We start from the raw sequence: 16,946 nt of genomic DNA on the forward strand, positions 1-16,946 counted from the left end.
TTCAGTCACTCAGTCGTGTCTGACTCTGCAACCCCACAGACTGCAGCATGCCAGGCCTCCTTGTCCATCAGCAACTCCCAGAGTCCACTTAAACTCATGTCCATCAAGTCAGTGATGCCATCCAACCATCTCATCCTCTGTCGTCCCCTTCTCCTCCTACCTTCAGTCTTTCCCAGCATCAGGGTCTTTTCAAATGAGTCAGCTCTTCACATCAGGTGGCCAAAGTACTGGAGTTTCAGCTTCAGCATTAGTCTTTCCAATGAACATTCAGGACTGATTTCCTTTAGGATGCACTGGTTGGGTCTTCTTGCAGTCCAAGGGACTCTTAAAAATCTTGTCCAACACCACAGTTTGAAAGAATCAATTCTTTGGTGCTCGGCTTTCTTTATAGTCCATCTCACATATCCATACATGACCACTGGAAAAACCATAGCCTTGACTAGACGGAACTTTGTTGGTAAAGTAATGTCTCTGCTTTTTAATATGCTGTCTAGGTTGGTCACAACTTTTCTTCCAAGGAGTAAGCGTCTTTTTATTTCATGGCTGCAGTCACTATCTGAAGTGATTTTGGAGCCCCCTAAAAATAAAATCTGCCACTATTTCCACCGTTTCTTCATCTATTTGCCATGGAGTGATGGGACCAGATGCCATGACCTTAGTTTTCTGAATGTTGAGCTTTAAGCCAGCTTTTGTTCTGTAGATGTCCAAATTCTAGCCATTGTCCTTCAAAATGAAATGAAAGTACAAGAGAAAACTTCTCTCAAGTATTGTCAAAGGGCATTTTTTCCCCTTGATAAAGATTCTATACACCTTATTGAGAGAGTCAGTTCCTAGGCAGGTTGATAAGGAGTCTAGGGGTTCCCAAGGAGAGAGGGGTCTGGAATTCTCAAGGAGGAAGAAAGGACAAACTTTTTTTCTTTCTCCACATTCCTTAGGATTATATAACAATAATGTATCCTGCCTGAGGACAGTCTTTGGATTAAACCTGGCTAATTCTGTTATCTTAAAATGTAAATTATGGGAGTAGGTCTGATGAGGTCTTTACAACCTCCAGGCATTCTTTGGATGCACTGGAAAGTATAACTTCATTGTTAACACTAGCAAGCGGGTACTCTTTCTGCCCCCTTCTGATGCCTATGTCAGAAGCTTTCTCTATCTCCTTTATACTTTAATAAAACTTTATTACACAAAAGCTCTGAGCAATCAAGCCTTGTCTCTGGCCGTGGATTGCATTCTTCTCCTTCAGGGGCCAAGAATCCTGGTGTATTCGCGTGATTCAACAACCTTTCATTATTCCTCTGGGGATTAGTAGTCCTACTTAATACAAGAGTAAGTCAATAATGAAATGTGTATTTTCCCATTACTGGAAAATAATGGGAATTTTAACTCAACCTTGACAGCTTTACATTTATAAAAATTTTAACCATTTTTCTGCTTATAATTTAAGTGGAGAACAAACACTGTTTTCACCAACTATGCAATGCGTTTTGTAACTGTCATCAGAATCTGGTAAGCCTAGACTTATGATGGATTCCAACACATAGGCTGTACAGATGAATAAATGTGGGCTCAGAGATGCCAATGACTGCACATCAGCATCACTCAGCAGCCTAACGGCACTGGGCCCAGAATCCTAGACTCCCGCTTACCCATTCTGATTACCTGTGACCATTCTAGTGGCCACTCTACTCTGCTCATCCATTGGTTGCAGCCTTACTTGACCAAGGCTGTCAGTGCTTCTGAGGTCAGGATGATTCTGTCTTTATTTTGCCCAAGACCTTTCTATAAATTCATTTGTATCATTTTTTTTAGATTCCACAAATAAGTGAGATATTGAATGATATTTGTTTGAATTACTTCATTTAATATGATAACCTCTAGCTCCATCCATGTTGCTGCAGATGGCATTATTTCATTCTTTTTATGGCAGAGTAATATTCCACTGTATATGTATTTATCCATTTATCTACTGATGGACAGTTAGACTGCTTCCATGTCTTACCTGTTGTAAATAGTGCTGCTATGAACCTTGGGGTGCATGTATCTTTTCTAATTAGAGTTTTCATCTTTTCTTGATATAGTCCCAGGAGTGGAATTGCTGGATCATATGGTAACTCTATTTTTAGTTTTTTAAGAAACTACCATATTTTTCTCTATAGTGGCTGTACCAATTTGCATTCTCATCAACAGTGTAGGAGGTACCTTTTCTCCACATCCTCTCCAGCATTTGTTATTTGTGGATGTTTTGATGATGGCCATTCTGACCCATGTAAAATGATATCTCATTGTAGTTTTGATTTCATTCTTAAGATGTTAAGCATGGCTTGTGAGTTCAATTCACAGATATACTGAACTATACTAAAATGTATCTGAAAGTTTGCTGAATTATTGGAAGACTGATTCTTGCTATGGTCAATACATTGCTCTTTTCATCATTATTTCAAAATATTGTCCATGAACTCAGTTATTCTACATGCTAACTTTCATCCTTAACAGTTAATATTTCTGAAGATTCACCCAATTGAGAGAGAAAGATAGGAGTATGAACTACCATGAAATATATAAGTAACATAAATATGATTTAATGAATATAATAAGCTAAACTTAGAGTAAGTGTGTTTCCCATTTTTATAGGAAAAGATTAAAAATTAAAATCTTTGTCAGTAAACATTAGACTTCTTGCTAATTGTTGTTTAGTCATTCAGTTGTGTCCAACTCTTCTGTGACCCCATGGACTGTAGCCTGCCAGGCTCCTCTGTCCATGGGATTTCCCAGGCATGAATACTGGAATGGGTTGCTGTTTCCGTTTCTAGGGGATCTTCCAGACCCAGAGATGGAATGCACATCTCCTGCATTTGCAGGCAGGTTCTTTACCACTGATCCACTAGGGAAACTCCTCCTTGCTTATTAGTTGAGGTAAATTAACAAAGAAGTCCTTTGGAAGGCAGCTTCAGCTGAGTCCTAGTGTGAAGGCTGTATCAAGGCTGCTATTAGTAGTAGCAGGAGTTTTATTGCCCTGCTATCTAGGACCTTGTGTCCTGGAAGAGCTGTGTTTGGGTTCAGCCTTCTGTGGGGAATAAATCTAAGGAGTGTCTGAGGTACTGGAGAGCCTTCCTGTTCAAAGTCTAGATTCTTCACTGACTGAGTGTATGACTTGGGACAAAAATTTTGAAACTTTGTCAAGTCCTAATTTCCTAATCCAGAAATGAATTTTTAGAGAATCAGATGAAATAATGATTGTAAAGCGCTCAGTACACTGTCTGGCATATAGAAAACACTCCGTTACTCCATGAACTCTGCTTCTTATCATCTTCTACAATGTACGAGACGGTTCTTTTAATTCAACGACAGTATCACAATGGCCCATTAGGGGAGGGCTGAACAGCACTTCATTTTGACAAGGTAAGATGAGAGATGAGATGCATCAAAAATAAGTACTAAGTAATGTGAGTTCATTTTTTCCCATAGGATCATAAAATAGAAAAAGAGTTCTGCTGATTAAGAGAAAATATTTAAAATGATCATGGAGATGTCTTTTTGTTTTATAATGAAAAAGCTCAGTATGTACTATTTTTTAAAAAATTAGCAAAAGCTATCATCCCTACAATCATCAAAATTAGTGGGGCTATTGATTTATTTAGGGGGCTTCCCAGGTGGCTCAGTGGTAAAGAATCTGCCTGCCAATGCAGGAGATGCAGTTTTGATCTCTGGTGGGGGGAAAGATCCTCTGGAGAAGAGAATGGCAACCAACTCCAGTATTCCTGCCTAGAAAATTCCATGGACAGAGGAGCTTGGCGGGCTATATAGTTCATGGGGTCACAAAGGAGTCAGATACGACTGAGCGACTGAGCATATTGATTTATTTAGCTTGATTTCTTGGTTTGGATTAATTGGTTGGTGAGAGTGTATTGAAAGGAAATTAATCTCTTGATAAGAACAGTGCTAATGTTAATGGATAAACGATTACATACACACTCTTATCCATTAAGGGAAGCTGGAGAAACCTGGGTAGAAGTATATTATTTGAGGGTTGGGAAGAGGCAGCTCTTACTTGAAGCCACCCAAAGAATCTATTACAGCAGAAAGAAGAGAAGGGAAAAGGAAAAGGGAATAAACAATGGCAATGTGTGGGGTGTGGATGGGGGTGTGTGGTCCTGAAGCCTGACCATTTATCACATGAAATATTGGACTGGGCTGAGGTTGGGTAACTTCGGACACTGGAAAGGCCTGATCCTTACTCTCTGAACCTTGGGGTAATCTTTAGACATTACCATTAATTATTTAGACTCAGAAGACTGCAAAAACATCTTGATTCATTGGCAAAGTGACAAGCATATGGTGTGTTTTGCAAAGCCCTAGATTTCTGTTGAGAGGAAGCTAACATTAATTTCTTACAAATTCTACAGGGACTTTCCAAGCCAGCCATTGTTAACATAGTTTGACATCAAAGTTGAAGAGCTGGGAGGAGTTTTGAAAAATAAGTTAGGTCCAAATTAGTAGCTTTATTCAGGCTGGCAACAAGGAAGCTTCTGAGACACTGTAGGTCTCCCACAAAGAGCGACAGAGCATCGGACAGCTTTGCAGCTTGATTGATAGTAGAGGTGGCAGGTCTATTTAGCAGGTCCTACAGGATGGTGCTTAGAATCTGGTGTTTCCTGCAGTGCTTGGCAGTCTGGCAAGCCTCAGGCAAGAGTCCCAGTTCAGACTCAACAGACATGTGGTACGATCATGGTCAGGGCTGCCCTCTGGGTGAGTGAGGCAAGTAGCCCACCAATACCCAAGCTGTTGGGGGGCATCCCCTAGGGACGGGAGAGATGTGTGGGTGTATATGAAGTAAAAGATGTACAAAGAACGCCTCACGGTTTGCAGATACTCATTATTGTTTGGGCTGCTTCTGACAGGGCTTCTGATTTGAGCTGCAAGGCTTCTCTTGTTTTAAGGATTTGTTCCATCTTCCATCCTGCCATGGACTCTTAATGACTCTAGGGGCAAACAGTTCATATCTCACCCCCTATCTTCTCTGTGGTCTTTGGATCTCCTCAAATCTCCATCAGAAAGGTGTGGTGAAGTTTGAATTTCATTTATTGTACAAATTTATAGAGTGCAGTTTGCATAAGAATTCTGTCTCTCATGGCAATAAAGTTTAGTGATCAAGGCATAAATATTAATAAATGGAGCTTTTCTTAGGAACTACCAGAAAAAAGCTTTTGATAATTCAAGCAAAGGCAAAAAATTAAAACATGAACTATTCATATTAAGGGAGAAAGTGTACACAGATGTAAACAGGATTTAAATAAAAATATTTATAAAGAACCTGAGGTATTTACTGTGGGCTGAAATGGCCCATTCTAGATTGTTAACAGACAGTTTGACCTCTTCCACCCAGGAATAAAGCCTCTACTCTGAGAGGGGCCGCCATCTATTTCAACATGCTTTAGGCCGATTCATTCATAAATTATGTTAAAGATATAAGCATTGGCCATAGTTTAAAAACAGTTCTTTGTCTGGAAAACTCTTATATCCATTCTAAGCCTTTTTGGTTACGTGTATACCATTTCCCTTCTGTCCCTAGAGAAAATAAATTCTAAAGAAGATAAAACCTTCTCTTTTTTCCCCCGGTAAAGCCTTTTATATATGGTGGTCATGCAGTCACTCTTCCATCTTCCCCATGCTTTACAATCCCAGTTTTATTCATAGTTCCCCACGGGTGCTGTTTTCCAAGTGTCTAATTACCTGTTAAGCATTCCTACTTGTAGAGCGTCCCCATATTTCCCTCCCCATATTGAGGGCCTCTTACCTACACCCGGAGATTCTAGGAAAGTGGTAATAACTACCAAGAGCAGACTGTTCATCTACTTTGGGACTTCAGCTTGTCACTTTTGTTCATTTGTGCTTTACCTGTGCTGATAAAATATCACAGGAGCGTGGCCACACCTTCGTGATCCTCTCCCAGGGTCAAACCTACATCTTCTCAGGTGTGGACAATGCTTTTCAGATAGCTGAGTCTCTTCTTCACCAACAGGGTGCTCACCACTATGGGGATGGTATTTCATGGTTCCTCTTTAGACTTTGACACATCCATCTAGCAGCCTTGGGACCCAGTAAGGAGGATGCAAAGGACCACTCCTGGTCAATTAAAGGCCAGGTCCTCTTCCGTGCCTTGTGTGTGCTGGTTCTTTGTCTTGGTGTTTTGTCTACAGCCCTTTCTTCTCAATGGAAATCTTCTCCTCTTCCTTAGGGATCCAACTCAAACATCGTCTCATTAAACCCCTATGATGGATGGCATGTTCCTCTTCACTTTGTACTCCTACAGTCACCCTTACTATCCAACTCCCCAGTGGAGGTCAAAGAGAGCAAAGTAGGGGCTTTATTAAATTTGTTATATTCCCAGAAGTTAACAGAATATTTGGCATACAATAGATGTTGTATTCAGAGAAGGCAATGGCACCCCACTCTAGTACTTTTGCCTGGAAAATCCCATGGATGGAGGAGCCTGGTGGGCTGCAGTCCATGAGGTCGCTAGAGTTGGACACGACTGAGAGACTTCACTTTCACTTTTCACTTTCATGCATTGGAGAAGGAAATGGCAACCCACTCCAGTGTTCTTGCCTGGAGAATCCCAGGGACAGGGAAGTCTGGTGGGCTGCCGTCTATGGGGTTGCACAGAGTCGGACACGACTGAAGCGACTTAGCAGCAGCAGCAGCAGCAGCAGATGTTGTTATTTCCTGAATTAATTAATTGATCATTTTATTAAGTACTGGAGTTGGGAGAGAAGAAAGAATTGAAAGTCCCTAACATAGAACTATTATGCCACAGAGTGGCTCAGAGCAAGGGAGGATAGAGAGAACAAATGGTAAAGAATCCAGCCACAACAACCCTCAATAGTGTGTGTGTGTGTGTATGTGTGTAGAAAGATGAGTTGACAAAGAGTGCTTGGTGACGAACCACAATACTGCTGTTTTATAGCCATGAAGAAACAGAATTTCAAGAAGGAACATTAAAAAACTCTTGCAAGAGCACTCTGCCTGATTGAGCGTCTGCCAGCTCCGTAACTTAATGTCGTGCCTCTCTTCCTCACTTAAAGCTTTATTTCACTTCCAGAAGCATCGGCGCTCTCTCCTCTCTCACTGTCCCCCTGCCTGCAATGCCCTCTTCTCCTGCTTGTCTCGGATACCTCACCTCCACCCTCACTGTCATGCCCGCTCTAGATACCCTCCTCACCAGTCTCCACAGGCTCCCATTTACTCCTCAACCTCTTGCTTATTTCCTTCCCAGAACCGATCAGATTTTTAATTACTGGAAGCATGCATGCACATATTTTTTCATCTGTCCTTAGGATGTAAACTCCACAAGAGATAACACTTAATGAGAGAAGACAGAAAATAATAACAAAAGGCATCTTTGGACCTCGTTCCCTGCCAGAGTTCCCTGCTGTGTACTATTGGCAAGAGGGTAGTTTTCCGCTCACTTCAACAGTCATCCGTGCCTTCCGCCCCCTACCCTGTTGTAGTGCTGGGAACTAGACTAGACACTCTCTCGCTCCTTAGCACTAAATTTCATGGGCCACTCTCACCATTACCCTGCCAAACCAGGGCTCTTCCAAATTCCTTTTTAACAGATATGAAGGCTCCTTTTACTTCCGGGTCTTGCCTTTTCAATAAAGCTAAGCTGTAGGGCAAAGATTGAAAAGACGCCTTTGGCCCTGGGAGACCCTTGCAAGGAGGGGCACCATGGGGTGGCTTCATTGCTATTCTGGGCTTTGGAAATGGAATAGTGGGTCTCATTGCCTCCCCACAGCTGCTCTGCAGGGAGCATGTAAAATCTCTGCAAACAGTCCCAGTGTGCTTATAAAACCTCAGGTCACTGACAATTGCAGTGCTCATTTGCTGTGGCCAATTTAGCGCTAATAAGCTGAAACTGGGCTTCTGGGATTTGTTTCCATGGCATGTAAACTCCCTTTAGAAACAGAGTCCCCCCCCCCCCACCCCACCCCAAAGAGATTGCAACCTAATAGGTTTCTTTTTTTCAGTCTCTATTTTTGTGAACTGACTTGCAGTCCGTTTAGGAAGTGCCAGAATCATCACTTCCACCTTCGTCAGAGGCTGTGCTCCACTAGGGGGCAGCCCAGCTGCCATTGGACCTGAAGGGACCACGGGCAAAGAAGCTGGAGCCCCTGGTCTCTCCCGTCTGGGGAAATGTGGCGAGCGATGGCTGGGAGGGTCAAGTTGCCTTCACATCTGGGTAGCAGACCTGGGTGCGTGCACAGTGCTCCGAAGGCTACGGACAGGCCCCACGCCAGGGTACCCAGGTGGGCCTCTGTACTCTGGCCCTGAGGCCCTCTGTGGGGGCTGCCCTTGGAGAAGCCCAGCTGAGGCACGCCCACTACTCACAGATGGTTCACAGCCTCCCTCCCAACCCCTGACCTGGGAAGGAGCCCTCTTGGAAGGTGTGGATCATTCCTGTGGGTGCAAGTCAGAAGTCTCTCCATTTTGGACTTGATTCCCTGTGACTTGGAGGCAGGCACCAGGCCCACAGAGCACTCAGCGCACTTCTCCCTGCTGCTAGGAGAGCTAATTAGCCACCAGGCCTCACAGTTTCCATAGATTTGGAACAAGACGGATAGGGGGCTCTTTGCCTTCAAGGACACAGTGTACCTCTCTCCCAACAGACAATCCCTGTGGATTGAGGAGACCTGGTAGACTTAGAGTGGTTGCCATTTTGAAGCTCCTCTGTGATCGCTGACAATCCAGATTTGCCCAAAATAAGCAGTTCTGGTGTTCCTTCCAGCCTCCTTGAGGCCTGGGGACGCTGAAGGAAAAGCTCCCTGGTTCCAACCAAAGCAGCATTTTACCAGAAATCTGGCTATCGCACAGCCTCGCCGTCCCCATGGGCTGATTATAGAGTGCAGTCACCTAATTGTTTGTGATCTGCCAAACCCTGTTAGGAATTTGCCTGTAGCTTGGAAGTCCTGCCCAAAACTTCTCTCTAGTTCTGGGCAGAGACACTCGGAGACACCTCTGGGGCCAACTTTCTTTCGTCACGTTCGGCTAAGATGCAAGCTGTCCTGAGAGAGAGCCAGAGTGACTAGGGAAGTGGGGGTGGGGTGGGGTGACCCTGAGAGCTGAGCTCCTTTCTTAGCTTCTCCAGTGGAAGATCACCACTTTGCCAGCCCATACTCCATCATCCACGAAGGGCAGCTGAGGACCCAGGGTTCAGGCCAGTGAGGACAATGGCCAGTTGCCATGGCGGCAGCAGAAATCTGCCCTTCCTGGCTGATGCTGTTCCTCTGAGATGGGAGATTGCTATGAGGTGGATCACTGCAATTTTCCTTTGAGAAGGAAGGTTTCATTGTGTACATTGTGGTGTGTGTGTATGTGTGTGTGAGATGGAGAGAGAGGGAGAGGGAGAGAGAGATGGGGGGAGAGAGCAAGTTGTGGTTTGGGTTACTGCAATTTTTAACCTAGTCATTTCTCAACCACATACATTTGATACAAAATGCATAACCTATACTGGAATCAAACTATTGGCAATGAACTAACCCTGCCCGGTGTTTGGCCTCCGTCTGGCCTGTGTCTCAGGACCCCTCTCAGTGCTTACAGTTCTGATCCTCACCCATTGTTGGACAAAACCCCATGCTTTCCAAGGCGCAAGCTGCCTCCTTCTTCCATAATGAATGAGAGCATGTACCGTATCCATTTATGCCCATCAAGGGCATATCTCACATCCTGGCTGCTGTTGAAAGGGAGTTGGCAAGTAAGACAGACACCTGGTGGCCAGATCCCCTTTGACATGATGAGTGTTTGCTCTCTAACCCAGCTGGGAGGCAGGCACTTGCTTGTTGCTGGGTGAGGGGAGAGATCCCTGCATAGAGGGGAGGCCAAGTCCTTCCCAAGGGATCAGGAAACACGTAGGCTGTCTCCCTCTGATCTCCAGTTGCCAAACTATCTCTACAAGCAGTGTGGTCTCGTCTAAGGAAAAAGTTAAATCCTCCTGAGCAAGATGTTGGGATGTTATTCATTCCTTGGGCATTGGCTTAACAGTGTCTGCCAGGTAAATTATTTTCCACCTTTTTATTTCAATTTTTCTCTGATTTCTACTCTATCCCACTTTTGCTCACCCTTGAAAACTGCTGGCAGCAAACAAGAACCCGATGAGACTAGATTATGTGGTTGGCGCACTTGGAGTTTTGTAAAGGAAATGGGCTACAATTTCAGATCTCATCACAGGGAGACCAGAGAGATAGGTAAACTCTGCTGAGAGGTGATAAACTTGTTGGTTACGGATGCTCATGAGGTGAGGTTTGTCTTCATTAAGGCCCACAGTTTTGAATTTTCTTGTTGAATAGTTCTTTAAAGAAGTCCACTGGCCAAAAGACAAGAGCAGAAGGGTGAAGTGTTGGCAGTGTAACACATGGAAACACTAAAAAAACCGAGGGTGCTTGTTCTGCAGAAAACTAGAAGGACCAGATTTTAAGCATTTAAAGGGTTGCCACTTAGAAAGATCACAGTTGTTCTGCATAATCTTCGACTGACAAAAGCTGAAAGGAGCCAAAATTTGAGAAAAAATTTCTAACACTTGTCTGATTGTCCAATTCATGTTGGAATAAATATGAACCAAACATAGATGAATAAAACCTTGATGATCTCTGATTCATAATTCTATGATTTTCTTTTCCTAAATCTAAGTCTCCCAATAATTATATTTAATTTACCACCTATTTAACAAGTCACCTTCATCTTTACTCCTCAAACAAACTTGCTGGGATACCATGTAGGCAGTTTACTTATTCTCAACTGTCTGTGTTTGTTTATTCCTTTGCTCTTCACCAGGAGTGCGTGAGCCTCCTCCATACCCAGTCAGTTTAGTGTTGTATGTACCCAGTTGCTACATCATTATTTTTACTGGTTGGTTCTATTTATTCTGTTGAGTGCTATGGTGAATGTGACATCTCCTGCCTAGCCCATCCCCCCACCCCACTACCAAACAGAGAGGGCCGTCACGAAATGTGGTTACCGTGAGCGTGGCCTGGGGTAAATTCTGCAAAAGCCCTGACATGTACTGATAAAGGATCTTCAGCCTTCTAGCCATCAAGTCCACGCAAGATTTTTAACTTCCATAAACTTCAAAGAAGAAGGTAGCCACACTGAGGCCCTGTGCTGGATTTTACCAAGTTTGATGAGTGTCTAAAAGTATAGCCTGCTTAGATATTGTTGCCATTTAGAATGTTGGCCAAAAAAGCAGATAAATTTGTATACTAAATTTACTATGCAAATAATACAATTGTGTGAAAATAAGTAATTCATGTTCTAGTTTTATTGGTTTTAATCATTCATTCAACAAATATTTATTGAGTGTCTCTTATGTCCGATGACCTGCTGCTGCTGCTAAGTCACTTCAGTCGTGTCAGACTCTGTGCTACCCCACAGACGGCAGCCCATCAGGCTCCTCGCCCCTGGGATTCTCCAGGCAAGAACACTGGAGTGGGTTGCCATTTCCTTCTCCAATGCATGAAAGTGAAAAATGAAAGTGAAGTCCCTCAGTCATGTCCGACTCTTAGCGACCCCATGGACTGCAGCCTACCAGGCTCCTCCATCCATGGGATTTTCCAAGCAAGAGTACTGGAGTGGGGTGCCATTGCCTTCTCCCTGATGACCTGAGGTAGACTGAAAACACCATCAGATAAGGCAGCTGCCCAGAAGAAGCGTTTGTGAACTTGCACACTCCTGAGATTATTTTGAAGGTGAGATAACATAATAGATATGAAAGCACTTTTTTAAACTGTGAAGTACTGTGTATTTGTAACTAAAAAAAACCCAAATCATGAAGTGTGACATTCATAATGTCTCTGTTTCATTTTAAGTGACCTTAAGTCTATCCACACATATTTATTGTATAATATATACTACAAGCAGGTCTTTTCCCAATGTCATTACTAGACCATCCAGAACTCACATCCAAGTCTCTGAGACAGTCACGGCTCTTCCACTAGCCACTCCTTCACTGCTTGTGCGGGTGTAGGCCTGGGTCCTTTCTGCCTGATCTGATCATCACTTCAGACTCCTCCGGTGTCACTGGAACATGATGGCGTTCTCCCACCCCTCTTCTACACTCTGTATCCTCTGCTTCTCTAGCCAGAAGATATGTAGCTGGCTCTCTCACACAGACTTAAAGTGAAGCAAATGCTGTGAGCAGAACGTTGATCATATTGCTGTGATGTAGCTCTTAATAGGCAATTTCAAATAACAATGTTAAAACTAAGTGTTATCATAAAATATTATGCTGTTTTAACTATCATGATGCAGTTCTCAACTTAGAAGTAAGCTTTCGGGTTGGTAAGAATTCATTTTGTCCTTGAGTGACCTCTGCTGGTGATTCCAGGATAAAATTGTGTTTAAACGCTGGATTAAAGAAAGAAACTAGGAAATTCTGAAACGATGGCCAAAGACACAGTGGGAGGAATCCTCAAACACCTGTATTCTCTCCGGGCAAACTCCTTTGGCCCTCAGTGTGTGCACTAAGTCACCATGCAAATCATTTACTCCTCACTGAACTCTCTGCAGAATTATTATGAACGTCTTGTTCAGTAGCTAAGTCGTGTCTGACTCTTTGTGACTCCATGGACTGCAGCACGCCAGGCTTCCCTGTCTATCACTACCTCCCGGAGTTTGCTCAAACTTATGCCCGCTGAGTCAGTGATGCATCCAACCATCTCATCCTCTGTTGCCCCCTTCTCCTCCTGCCCATGAATATCTTACAGAGTAGGAAAGGGACTGTGAGGGAGGTTAAACAACTTAAAGTCAGTAGTAGAAGCAAGATTCCAACTCAGGGTCACCTGGTCTATACCCTAGGCTGGGTGCTGGGGTTTCCCCGTTTGACTTCAGGAGCCTCCTCTGCTACCCCAGAGAGAAGGTAGGATGGTAAATAAGGATGCACAAATAGGCCCTTACATGGGCTTCTTGGGGAAGAGAGTTTCTACTTAGGAGTGAGACATTACTGTCTCCATAAGAAAATGGCAAGTCTTCTCTTCTCTTCCTTTGAGTGTGGTGGGAGCTTAGCCCCCAGGTTAGCTAATTTGTGAATGTTCTAATTTAGGTCATGGATTTTGCTTTCATTTTCATGATCAGTTTGAGTCTTCAAAAGTTTGGCAATTACAAACTTGTGGGTATGGAAATGTATTTTCCATATTTTCATGTTTTATGATTAATGTCATAAAAGCAAGTGAATGAAAGTGTTAGTCAGTCATGTCTGATTCTTTGCCACTGCATGGACTGTAGCTGGCCAAGCTCCTCTGTCCATGGACTTCTTCGGGCGAGAATACTGGAGTGGATAGCCATTCCCTTCTCCAGGGGCATAAAAGCAAACACAAAGCCAATTTTCTGGGCACAACAATTTAGCACCGTGTTCCTGCCCATCTGGAGTTTACGGCTATGTGAAGCCAAGTTTTAAGTGGAGGGAAAAGGGAGAGCCACTGACACTGTCACCTTCCAGTGTGGTAGGGAAGAGAAAGGGAGAGAAACTTTCAGAAAAGTTGGAACCTGAGCTTCCAAGTAAAGTGGGCATGAACAAGCAAAGGTGGACTGCACAGGTGGGTGAAGGGAATGAGATGAGGAAACACCTGGAGATGGGAGGCAGGTGGCCTTCTTGGGGGGCTGGAAGGAGACTCTGTCATCTGGGTGGAAGGTGGAGATGGAGGTCATTGAGGTTGGAGGGGGAGACTGAATCCAGGTGGTCAGAGGTGAACCCAGTGAGAAGAGGATCTCACTGAGAGAGTGGAAGGTCCTGGCAACGTCTTGGGGTCCTTGCCAACCCCATGGATATTCATTCAGATGTTTGAAAAGACGTTAAGAACTATCAGTTTTAATACTGCCCCCCATTATTGATTCCTACTATGTTCCAGACACTAAGCACCTAATAGGCATTTTACTCTCAGTTATCCTGTGTCTACCCTGGTGGCTCAGATGGTAAAAAATCTGACTGCAATGCGGGAGACCTGGGTTCGATCCTTGGGTTAGGAAGATCCTCTGGAAGACAGCATGGCAACCCACAAGTATTCTTGCCTGGAGAATTCCCCATGGACAGAAGAGCCTGGTGGGCTACAGTCCATGGAGTCGCAAGGAGTCAGACATGACTGAGCGACTAAGCACATACACACATCCTGTAAGCAGATACTGTTTTCATCCTCATCTTACAGGTGAGGCGCTTTAATGCTCTGGAACACACACAGGTGCACTAACCATCTGTGTGTCTATGTTGCAAGTTGAATATTCAGTTCAGCTCCCCTTCAGGCTGTAACCCTCTGCACTTGACAATGGGTCATTCACTCTACAGATGTCTAGCAAAACATCATCTCCATTGTGGAATGAATCTTTCTTTTCTCTGTAGGGACAACAGTACAGGAAAAGGATTAAGTGTCCTAGGATACGTAGGTAAACTGAACAAGTTTCTTTCCCAAGATAAATGTGCAGTTGGAGAGTTCACCTTTGAAAGGAAAAGGAATTTATGACAGTCATTCTGAAAATGTCCAGATGGTGGCGCTACTCCCTCAGTGATTCCACACCCTTTTCTATTCCTTTTAGATGGGTTTCGATGAGAAGAAAATTCAGGAAACCTTAAGATTCACATATTTTCTAATCTATGGTTTTTATCAGGACTCATTATTTTTCAAGACTAGATTTCATTAGGTAATATAAATCAAGGTAAGTTGGGAACTTAACACAATTAAACTCCTGTTTTCTGTAACATTCAGCTAGCTGTTTAGAACTTCTCTGAATCAATTTTTACAAATGAAAAAACCTATCACAGTTAGGATTAATTTCCTCTTATTGGAAATGGAGTGGCATACAGAACAAAATTATGTTCTAATATAAGAACAGTACCAAATAAATATAGAGAGGGAAGGATTTTAATACCCTCAGCCTAAGTATAAAGTAAATTCTAATGTTTTACAATTAGGTGAAAACCTTTCTTGACAAAATGAATACTTTTTCTTCAGATATACAGCCACAGACATCAAGAGGTTTTTTCTTTGTTTTCAGCCTTATCTCCCCCCTCCCCCCCTCCCCCAGCACCCCCCCGCCCCCTGCACCCCAAAAGGCTTTGAAGTGGCTACTTGGTATTTGTTGTATTAGTAGAATGGCCTGATTTTGGCCCCTGTACAGGCATCCAGGCCAAATGGTTAAATGTTTGATGTTTTTGTATCACCCCCTTCTGAGGATTGTGTCTCTCCTTTGTTTTATTAGCAGTACTAAAGCCAGCAGACCCACGGCCCTGGAGAAGGAGAATTGCATTATTTATTCTCTTGGAAGTAGCTTTAAAGCATTACTTTCCTCCCCAAACAACGTTTTCTAAACATTCTCTCTGATTACACAAAATTTTTAGTCTGTCCAGCTAAACCATATATTCTAAGAGACATTTTCAAACAAGTGTGTTCAGGAACTCAAGTGTTCAGGGACAAAATGCAGCCGTCTGTGCCGCGTCTAGAAGTTAAGTTGCCTTCTGATAGATATACAGCGTGTGTAACTGCAGGCTTGGGAGGTCTGTTCATATCCGTGGGAGTTAACAGCATAAATTCCAAGGGAATTCAGAGAACAGACACTTAAAATAACACCAGTAAAGTCACACTAACTGCAGCATACTCAACACAGCCTGTTTAATGTGGTGTGATTTTTATTAGGTAACGTGTGGTAACTTTAAGCCACAAAACAAAAACAACTAAATAGGCAGAACTTGGGATAATCCCTTTCTAAACAGTTAATGAGAAACAAAGTGGAGAAAACCACTCATCTGAACCGGATAACAAAGAGATTTTGTGTAGGGCTTTCTCCAGCCACTTTCTGTGTTCAGATAACTAATATCAGCAGTCAGGTTTCTAAAATTCATCGCCCGTAACTTTTAGCTGAAGTGCTCTCTCTTCACAGTCACTGTGGTGGCAGCTCATGCTAACGGGACATTTGCTGGAATCCCCCTGTGGCGCCCTGGGAATAGTTTGTGTTTCTTGGTAAAGGTTATCTTTATTTACCCATGTTGTGGGTCAGCAGAAGAAAACCCAATGCATTAAAATGTCATGGGGCCTTCGACTTTTGTGTCTTGCCAGTCTGGGGTCCTGCAGTGGATCTTGTTCAAATCAGAAGTTCAACAGCTGTTAGGCTTTTGGTGGAAATGGGGATGGGCTTGGTGGGTTATTTTGTACTCATTGTATCAGGAGAAAATTAAACACAGAAACAGGGCTTTATTAACCAAGCGGAGAAATTCGAAGTGGGTCTATGAGGCATATGTACAGATATTCTTCTTCTTTTTTATGTTCTATCTCTCTCCCATGCCCCTTCATTAAAAGTGATTAGGTATCCTGAAAAATTCCTTTTATTTATCAGTGAGTATGTAAAACTTTTCCACTGTTAATATTCTGCATCAGAACCATTTAGTCCAATGTCCTTTCTAGAATAAACCCTTGCAAACCTACCCCCCCATGAAGTATGTAAACTTAGGACATGGAGGTTTGAACAAAAGAAATATAAATAGTTAACTCTGCTTCAATTATTGAAGGAGATTCCTATTTAATAATGAAGGAGACTCTAAGAAATAGATATATATTTGCAGATACTTTGATAGAAGTAAAACATAGCATTTTGTATTATGGAAAATTTTTTTTTTTTTCCTTTTGGGAAAGTACTTTTTTAGTAGAAAAGCACCATTTATTCTACTTTTCTAGCATTCAGTTAATGTACTTTATTCATGAGTGGAAAGAAGTAATTATTAATGATTCCATTGTGAAAGGCAGAGTGGTAGCCACGTTTATTCTTAACTGTATTGGATGGAATCCACAATTAGTGAGGTCATCATTTTACCCTTTCAAAAGTAATCATGGTAACCTGGAATACAGTAATTGCTTAATATGACTTATCTAAAAATGCAACAATGAATTAACTACTAATTATCAAAGATAGTC

The sequence above is a fragment of the Bos mutus genome, chromosome 4 (genome assembly GCF_027580195.1).
Source record: "Bos mutus isolate GX-2022 chromosome 4, NWIPB_WYAK_1.1, whole genome shotgun sequence".
In the NCBI taxonomy this organism is placed as follows: Eukaryota; Metazoa; Chordata; class Mammalia; order Artiodactyla; family Bovidae; genus Bos; species Bos mutus.